At 36.7% G+C, this 9,897-nt stretch overlaps 1 long non-coding RNA gene across 1 annotated transcript; it reads left to right on the forward strand.

Annotated features, from left to right (window-relative positions):
- Positions 1–7,270: 7,270 nt before the first annotated feature.
- Positions 7,271–8,848, forward strand: LOC131024837 (uncharacterized). Its single transcript, XR_009101995.1, has 2 exons — positions 7,271–7,430; positions 8,274–8,848. It is a non-coding gene; the product is annotated as an uncharacterized LOC131024837 (long non-coding RNA).
- Positions 8,849–9,897: the final 1,049 nt, after the last annotated feature.

Below are 9,897 nucleotides of genomic sequence, written 5' to 3' on the forward strand. Positions count from 1 at the left end.
TGGTTCAGCCACCGGCAACGACAAGAGCAATTATTGCAACTCTAGTAGCCGTCCCAGACCTCAGAGAAAGGATCGTCAGTGCCCAGAGAGCGGATGAGAGCTTGGAAAAAGTTCGTCTCAAGATCCGAACAGGCACGCCAGGAGGCTACCAAGAGGCAACGGATAACGCAGTTCTTTTTGAAGGAAGATTGTGTGTTCCCCATAACGAGGAACTCAGAAACGAGATCATGAGTGAAGCTCATGACACGCCCTATACCGCTCATCCCGGAAGTACCAAAATGTACCAAGATCTAAAACAGAAGTTTTGGTGGGACGGGATGAAACGAGATATAGCCTCGTTTGTAGAGCGTTGCCTTGCATGCCAACAAGTGAAAGCTTTACATCAACGACCATATGGGAAATTACAGCCATTGGAAATCCCAGAATGGAAGTGGGAGCACATAGCGATGGATTTCGTGACGGGTTTACCCAAGACAAATAGGGGCAACACAGCTATTTGGGTAATAGTAGACCGTCTCATGAAGAGCGCTCATTTTATACCGATTCCAATTACCCATGGATCGGAGAAACTAGCCCAACTGTACATTCGTGAGATTGTACGGCTACATGGAATACCAATATCCATTACTTCAGATAGAGATTCAAAATTTACTTCTAGATTTTGGATCAGTTTGCAGAAAGAGTTGGGAACGAGATTAAACTTTAGCACCGCCTTTCACCCTCAAACAGATGGACAATCAGAAAGGACAATTCAGACCCTTGAAGATATGTTGAGGACAGTGGTGCTAGACCGAGGAGGAAGTTGGGAATCAGTGCTGCCGTTAATCGAATTCGCCTACAACAATAGTTACCAGGCAACCATTGATATGGCACCTTATGAGGCGCTGTATGGAAGGAAGTGTAGATCACCACTTTACTGGGATGAGGTGGGTGAAAGAAAAATCCTTGGGCCAGATGCAGTAAGCGAGATGATTGAGACCATCCGCCAGATTAGAGCAAGAATTAAAGAGGCTCAGGACAGACAGAAGTCTTATGCTGATACCCGACGAACTGAACTACAATTTCAGATTGGAGACAAGGTTTTCCTTAAAATATCACCCTCGAAAGGGATCGTTAGATTCGGTGTTAAGGGTAAGTTGAGACCTCGTTTTGTAGGACCTTATGAGATCCTTGAAAGAATAGGTCCCGTAGCGTATAGGTTGGCACTGCCACCTAGCTTTGGAAACGTTCACAATGTGTTCCACGTGTCACAGCTGAGACGGTACGTGTTTGACCCCAAACACGTGATTCACCAAGATGAAATGATTCTTAACCCAGATTTGACGTACGAGGAAAAACCTGAAGCCATTTTGGACCGAAAGGTGCAAGAGTTAAGGAATAAATCGATCGCGTCAGTCAAAATACTGTGGAGACACCATGGACCGGAAGAAGCAACCTGGGAACTTGAGGATCAGATGAAAGAAAAATACCCAGAACTTTTCACATAGGTATGCAAATTTCGGGACGAAATTTCTTTTAAGGGGGATAGTATGTAATGACCCGACTTTTTATTAAGGATTATATACTTTTAATTACTGATTTAAGGAATTATTATGGTAATTAGAGTTCAGCTTCCATTAATAAAATACGAACTTATATGAATTTGATAATTTATATATGTGATGATTTATTTTTTTTATTTTCAATAGATGATGCACTCAAAATATATTTTGAGTCCATTAATTTATTGTGGAGAATTTAACACTGAAGTGTTAAATATGAATCTTTTATCGATTGTTTACTTAAGCCCATGAGTAATTTATTTTATGTTAGAAGCAAGCTCAAATGGATTTTATGCTTCAATAAGAATTAGGCTTATATGTCTTAATGTATTTAAATGAGTTTGGAACCTTATAATTAATATATTAATCTCTTGGATATTTTAATTAGAATAATCTTAAGCATGCTGAATCCTAATAAAAATAGAAAAATAATTCTATTGTGATTAATAAATAACATGACTTCGCTAAGTCAGTTATGAATCTGAGATAATTATTGGCTTACTCAATAATTCTCATCGCGGTTTTATTTACGCGAAGCTACTGACTTGGTAATAAAATAATAATCCTGCTTAATTGAATATAATCCAAGGTCATAAGCTGAATTTAAATCATAAATAATTACTGGGCTTGATTTACTGAAAGATGAAATAATAATATCATATTACTGGATTTAAATATAATAAAAGAGCGGGTTGTTACAGCTACATCGGGAGCAACAATATGAATCAAATAGATAAAGATTCAAGGATATGTTATCCAAATATTTAATTTACTTGCTCTTAGAGCATATAATATTCTTCAGGAATATTACTTGTGCTACTTTAATAGCATCAATTTAAGATTTTGAATGTAATATTCTTCAGGAATACTACTTGTGCTATTTGAATAGCATCAATGAGTTTTTCAAGATTATTTAAAAAAATACGTTGTATATATATAATATACAAAGTATATATCCACTATGAATTAAAAAAAATTCCCAATACATGATAATATCAATAGTGATTCAAGTAGTAGAACATCGAAGTTTACTGATTATATAAAATAATATGAAACAAGAATTGCCACGTAGTAGTAAATCATATTCAAGATTTTGTAGAATAAGATCCAATCAAATATTGCACTCTTAACAAACAAAATAAATTAAAATCCAATTATATATGTTTGTCATCTCACCGAAAGGGTGCACAAAAATATTGAGATTAAATCTATTGGCATCATATCTTTTTAACATAATCGGGCGAATCTATTATGTCTCCAATTATCAAAATAGTCTTCTATTTTGCGTGAACTTTTCATATTTTTCTTTATTATTTTTCTAAAATCTACTATTTCACATTGACTTTTTATACCACATCAAATACAAGTTTACATAAAATGACATATTCCGTCTAAGTACAGATCAAAAATTTACTTTATATCCTCCAAATTTGTAATGACCCGACTTTTTATTAAGGATTATATACTTTTAATTACTGATTTAAGGAATTATTATGGTAATTAGAGTTCAGCTTCCATTAATAAAATACGAACTTATATGAATTTGATAATTTATATATGTGATGATTTATTTTTTTTATTTTCAATAGATGATGCACTCAAAATATATTTTGAGTCCATTAATTTATTGTGGAGAATTTAACACTGAAGTGTTAAATATGAATCTTTTATCGATTGTTTACTTAAGCCCATGAGTAATTTATTTTATGTTAGAAGCAAGCTCAAATGGATTTTATGCTTCAATAAGAATTAGGCTTATATGTCTTAATGTATTTAAATGAGTTTGGAACCTTATAATTAATATATTAATCTCTTGGATATTTTAATTAGAATAATCTTAAGCATGCTGAATCCTAAAGCATGCTGAAGAATTTTTGAGCGCATGCTGAAGGAAATTCTTCAGTCTTACATGCAGGCTGAAAGTGTTCATACCTGTAAGTTGAAGAATTTCCATCCAAGCCAACCCATTTTTTTTCTTTTATAACCTACACCATTTTTCAGCCAATTCCCACCTCTCACATTCATCTACCATCTCTCTCGCAGCCAAGAAACGACACCACATCTTTCATCATTCAAGGTTTATATTTCTAATTTATATATTATCCTTCAATTGTATACATCAATTCCAGAATACCAACACATGCTCATTAACTCAGATTTACATATGCTTTGATAAATGAAGAAAATGAGTAGCAAATTCATAGATTTACAGTTACTAAATATGTACTTGTGAACTGAAGTTACAAGGAAAGAGTTAAAACTTTTATTTGAGCAATTACAGTATATGATTCTCGCACAAAAACCCTTTGTGTTGGTTGATTGCGTGTGTGAGTCGAGGTCAGGGGGAGGGCAGCCTCGGTGGCTCGTCGTCGCCGGCGGTTGACGGACGGCGACGGAGCCGCGGTTGTCTCCGATCTGCCAAGAAAGGGAAAGAGGAGTTTCAGTTTTTTAATTTAAAATGAAATGAGAATAGGGAGATCCGGGGCTTACCTTTGTGAGACGGTGCTCGGCTCCTCACAGCGACTCACGGCGACGGCGACTCCAGGAGAGGCGGCTGCCGGATTCTTGCTGCCAACGGCAGCGGCTGACGGCGGCGCTCCTCCAGCGAGCTGCTGGCCGTCGATCGCAGGCCAGCCAGCGGCGACTCCGGGCGAGCAGCAGCAGCTCCAGGCGGCGACAGCTCGACTCCCGGCGAAGCAGCAGCAGCTCCAGCGGCTTCCAGTCGACGGTGCTCGCCGAGATCCAGTTGCAGCGGCGGCGGATCTGCCATGGAGGAGAGGCGGAGGCGACGGAGCGGCGGCGTGGTTGCGCTGCTGTGCCTTTCCAGCGGCCGAGATTGAGAGAGAGAGATAGAGGAGAAGAGGGGGGGAAGAGTTCAGGGAGAGAGGAGGAGAGGCCGCGCCGCTCGCCGGCGGCGACGGCGCCGTTGAACGGCAGCGGCGGCGGCAGATCGAAGAGAGAGAGCAGAGAGAGTAAAGAGAGAGAGCAGAGAGAGTAGGGAGAGAGAGAGCCGAGAGATAGAGTTAGAGAGAGATAAGCTTGTGTGTGTGTTGGGAGGTGTTTGTGTGTGTATATTTAGGTTAGAAAAGGGAGCCGGGTTTGGGCCGGGTTTCAGCCGGGTTTGGGCCGGGTTTGAGCCGGGTTTGGGCCGAAAATATTGGGCTCCCTCTTGGGCCGATTTAATTAAACTCTTGGGCCGATTTAATTAAACTCTTGGGCCGATTTAATTAAATTGTTTGGGCCTTATTCAAAGAAAAACATGATAGACTTAATTTATCTAATTAATTTGGGCTTATATCTATTTAAATTATTTGAGCTCTTAATTATTAATTTAAATTGAGCTTGATTAATTTAATTATATATTGACCTTTAAATTAATTATTTAAATGGATTTCTTTATTTCAAGTATTTATAAATGGATTATAAAATGAAATATTTCGAGTTAAACTCTCATTTAAATTAATTCTTTTCAAATGACTTATTAATATGGATTATTTGAAAATGATTAAACGATTTTAAAAAAAATAAGAAAGCATGATCTATGATGATATAATTTATCTATGTAATATTATAGGATTTGTTTTTAAATGACGGAATATTTGACTTGATGGCATAAATAGAACGAGTTATGATTAATGCGCATGTTGATGTTCGAATAAATAGTTTCGAACCTAAATGATAGTTATGTGATAATGTTTTGAGTTAAAGGTTTTGACGAGATAAGATTAATTCTTTCCAGTCCACATTAATTATTACTTGGACTCCTATTATTTATTAATAATGGGTCTCGAATTTATATTACTTGGGCTCCTACGATTTAATTGATTAAGTCCAATGAAATTTATTTATTTAACCCAATAAGAATTATTATTTTAGGCTTCTTTATTAATCCTAATTATTTTAATTAGTGATTAATATTAAAATTTACTAATTTTTAAAGGGTGATGATGGGCTCACTTATTGGGCTTCATGATTTTTTTATCTTGGGCCTCATTTGTTGGGCTCTAGAAATTAATTGATGTTGGGCTTAATATTATTAATGCATTGGGCTTCGAATTTATTCTTTTGGGCTCAAATTAAATTCCTTTTGGGCCTTGATTATTTTATTTTAATTGGGCCTTCATAATTATTCTATTATATTTAATTAGAGAAGATTTTAAGACTTACTAATTATTAATTAGTAAGTGAATTAGATTATTTTAAGATGAGTAGATTATTAAAGATTAATAATCCGACCTCATAAGACGAGCCTTAATTTCTTAAATAGGATTAGCATCTCATAATTTAATTAAAGGAATATGAGTCATGCATAATCTTTTCACGCATCCTCATTTATTGAGATTTTTCGAGAATTAGAATCTTATTTTATTTTCTCGAATTAAAGGTCAAGCACCAGAGTTAGAGCTAAACCGTGAGTCTGCTATTCAGGTAGGCTTTCTACGTATAAACTAAAATTATATATTAGAATTGTTAAGACTTTATGTTTATGAATTTAAATGATATTGTCAATGCCTAACTGCTTTATGTTTTATTATTAATTGCCTATCTGATGTTAATCGAATTCGGATTCTGGATGGGACCGCAAATCCCTTCGGAATTAGTGTACACCTTGTGATCGTGAGTCATCTAGCGGGTTGGCCGATCATAGTGTCCGTAGAGGGAGGCCTCCCTCTCGGCACGAGTTACTGATATGGTGATTAATGATATAAAATACCTGCGCGGGTTATTGATGAAAGAAATGATATTATGTTTGGTAAATACGAGTCTTTAAAGGAAAACCCTCGTATTTTACTACTGTTGAAAGGCTTGACAATAAAATATTATGCATGTATGTAAATTTCGGCAAGTGTCCACTAAGTACTTTTGTACTTAGCCCTGCATGTATTTTTAAATGTGCAGGTTGAGCTGTGATCAAGGATGTAGTGTGCAAGCGGAGCTTCTGTCAATCTAGGATGAGTACCTCAGAGTAGAGTATATGTCTTCATACATATATTCAAATTATTATTCCGCTGCGAACACTGATTATGTTAAGATATTATGTCATTTGTAAAACAATATGTATTATTTAATAATGTACTAAAACCATTGAGTACCCGTTTTGAGATAATATTATGTACGGTCCTCTTGTGGCCTTCGTTGATATCTAGATATTTTGATTGATTTCTTTATACAAGTCGAGTCATCAAGAAAACGATTATGCCCCTTTCTTACTCCCGCTCCTAAATTCCCTCCCTTAGTCGCGGTTTCCCCGAATTTGCTATCCTTAGCAAGTGCGGTCGTGACAAAATTCCAATCAAAATTCACTTTTGTTTGGTGGAATGATTAAGATCAATATCATTCGAAATGCATCACTAATTTAATATGATCAAACAAATGCTATTTTAATAGCATCAAAATATAACTTTTAGGATTATTTGTATTTCTTCAAGAATAACGAAAATTATATCATTCGTAATAAACAAATATAACATATTTGCATCAAACCACAAATATAAGGGGAATTTGCACAAATTTCAATAACAATCTCTTTTATGCAAAGCATATATGTTACCATGATTCCGTTTTCTGGTTATTTCCAAGCCAATTTATTGATATAAACATATTAAACAGTATAATATTCTAATACTTCAAAGTTTCTTTCGTCTCGATTTAGATGATTACTAAAATTATACGGATTGAAATTCAGATGAAAAGAAAATTAGTCGTACCTTATTGGAAAGACACAATTCTTTCCTAGGGCATACCTCCAATCCTTTCACGATCGAAGGAAGATGAGAGGACTAGAACTATCGTGCTGATAACGTGTTATAAACTAGAGAGAAGCGAGAGAATATAGTAGAGAATACAAATATCGTTATTATGAAGTTCACAACACACCCATATTTATAGGTAGAGCTGTCAAACATTGCGGGCCGGGCCGGGCCGGCCCAACCCAGCGGGCCTTGGCAATTTTTTGGGCCGGGTCGGGCCGGCCCAAAATTTCAGCGGGCCTCGAAAAATGAAGCCCAGCCCGGCCCTATACGGGCCGCCGGGCGGGCCGGGCCAAAACGGGCCAAAATTAATAAATTAATATATATATATATATAGTTCCAAAAATTAATAAATTAAATCAAATTTAAAGAAAAAAATTGAAGACAAATTCGATGAAACAAAAAGGGCCTTAAACAATCTAAATCTAAATTACGTAATTGACTAAAATTAAATGTAAACAAATATGACTAAAACTAAATGTAAACAATATGAATACAAGTAAAAAACAAAAACTAATTGCAAAAACAACAAAAACTGAAAACGATTTATTCACAAATGAATTAATACAGTAATCAAATCAATTGGAATCAAATAACAACCACAAAAAATAATCAAAAATAAATAAATCTTTCAAGTAAAAATAATTTAATATTGATTGTTGATTGGTAATTTAAATCTTAAGTTAGACTTTGACTCGTCATTGTCGTCAATAGAAGAAATGGACTTAGATTGGGTTGGGTCCATTGGGATTTGGGAGGAGATATAAATTTTTGAAATTTTCACATAATATACTGACGGGCCGATTTGGGCCCGAAAGCCCGGCGGGCTTTTTGGCCCGCGGGCCGCATGGGCCGGGCCAGGGAGGCCCGGATTTTTTTGGGCCTTGAAAATCCTAACCCAGCCCGGCCAAAACTACGGGCGGGCCGGGCGGGCCTATCGGGCCGGGCCATTCTCGGCCCATTTTGACACCCCTATTTATAGGTGTTAAACCAAGTGTGAACGTCCGGTGTGAACGTTCACACACGTCCGGTGTGAACGTTCACACACGTCCGGTGTGAACGGAGGACAGTCAACTCCGGTGGCTTGAAGATGTCAAGTGTTATTCTCCCTCTAGGTTTCTTGGTCAACACACATAAGATATATCTAGAAGATATATTTACAACACTTCCCCTTGATTGACCAATCCCTAAAAAATGTTGCCTCATTAAAACCTTGCTAGGAAAACCCAATGGGACAAAACCTAGTCGAAGGAAAAAGAGTACAACTGCTTCCCCTGAACTTGAGATCATTGAATATCTTTGAGTCGACGTATGCCGATCTCGTGTACCAACTTTCTGAATGTCGATGTTGGTAATGCCTTGGTGAATAAGTCCGCCAGATTTTCACTTGAGCGAATTTGTTGCACGTCGATATCGTAACCCTTTTGAAGGTCGTGTGTGTAGAAGAGCTTTGGAAAAATATGCTTCGTCCTATCTCCTTTGATGTATCCTTCCTTGAGTTGCGCGATGCAATCAGCATTGTCTTCATATAAAACAGTTGGTTTGGCCTTTGATGAAGCTAACCCGCACGACTCTTGGATATGACTCGTCACATTTCTCAACCATACACATTCTCGACTTGTTTCGTGGATTGCAATGATTTCAGAATGATTTGAGGATGTTGCAGTCAAGGTTTGTTTCACAGACTTCCATGATATAGCAGTTCCACCACATGTGAAAATATATCCAGTTTGTGACTTAGCTTCATGTGGATCGGATAAAAATCCTGCATCCGAATACCCCACTAGAGTATTATCAGAATTTTCTTGATAATATAATCCAAGGTCAATGGTACCCTTTAGATAATGTAGAATGTGCTTAACACCATTCCAATGTCTCAAAGTGGGTGCAGAGCTAAATCTTGCTAGAAGATTAACAGAAAAAGCTATATCTGGTCTAGTATTATTAGCTAGATAAGTCAATGCTCCAATTGCACTTAGATATGGTACTTCAGGACCAAGTATCGTTTCACCCTCTTCAATTGGTCGAAATGGATCTTTCTTAGTATCAAGATATCTAACGACCATTGGTGATGCTAATGGATGTGCATTATCCATATAGAAGCGTTTTAACACTTTTTCTGTATATGTGGATTGATGGATAAACGTACCTCCACGGATACGTTCCATTTGCAAACCAAGACAAAACTTTGTCTTTCCCAAATCTTTCATCTCAAATTCTTTCTTCAAATATTCAGCAGTTTTATTGAGCTCTTCAGGAGTCCCAATTAAATTTAAATCATCAACATAAACTGCTATGATTGCAAATCCACTTTCGGTTTTCTTAATGAAAACACAAGGGCAGATATCATCATTCTTGTATCCTTCTTTCAAAAGATACTCGCTCAGTCTATTGTACCACATACGACTAGACTGTTTCAACCCATACAACGATTTTTGCAGTTTAATTAAATACATGCTTTTGGGTTGTGACTGAAATCCTTCAGGCATTTTAAATCCTTCAGGAATTTTCATATATATGTCAGTATCTAATGACCCATATAGATAAGCAGTCACTACATCCATAAGGCGCATATCAAGCCTTTGTGACACAGCCAGACTAATCAA

Source organism: Salvia miltiorrhiza, chromosome 5, assembly GCF_028751815.1.
Source record: "Salvia miltiorrhiza cultivar Shanhuang (shh) chromosome 5, IMPLAD_Smil_shh, whole genome shotgun sequence".
Classification (NCBI taxonomy): Eukaryota; Viridiplantae; Streptophyta; class Magnoliopsida; order Lamiales; family Lamiaceae; genus Salvia; species Salvia miltiorrhiza.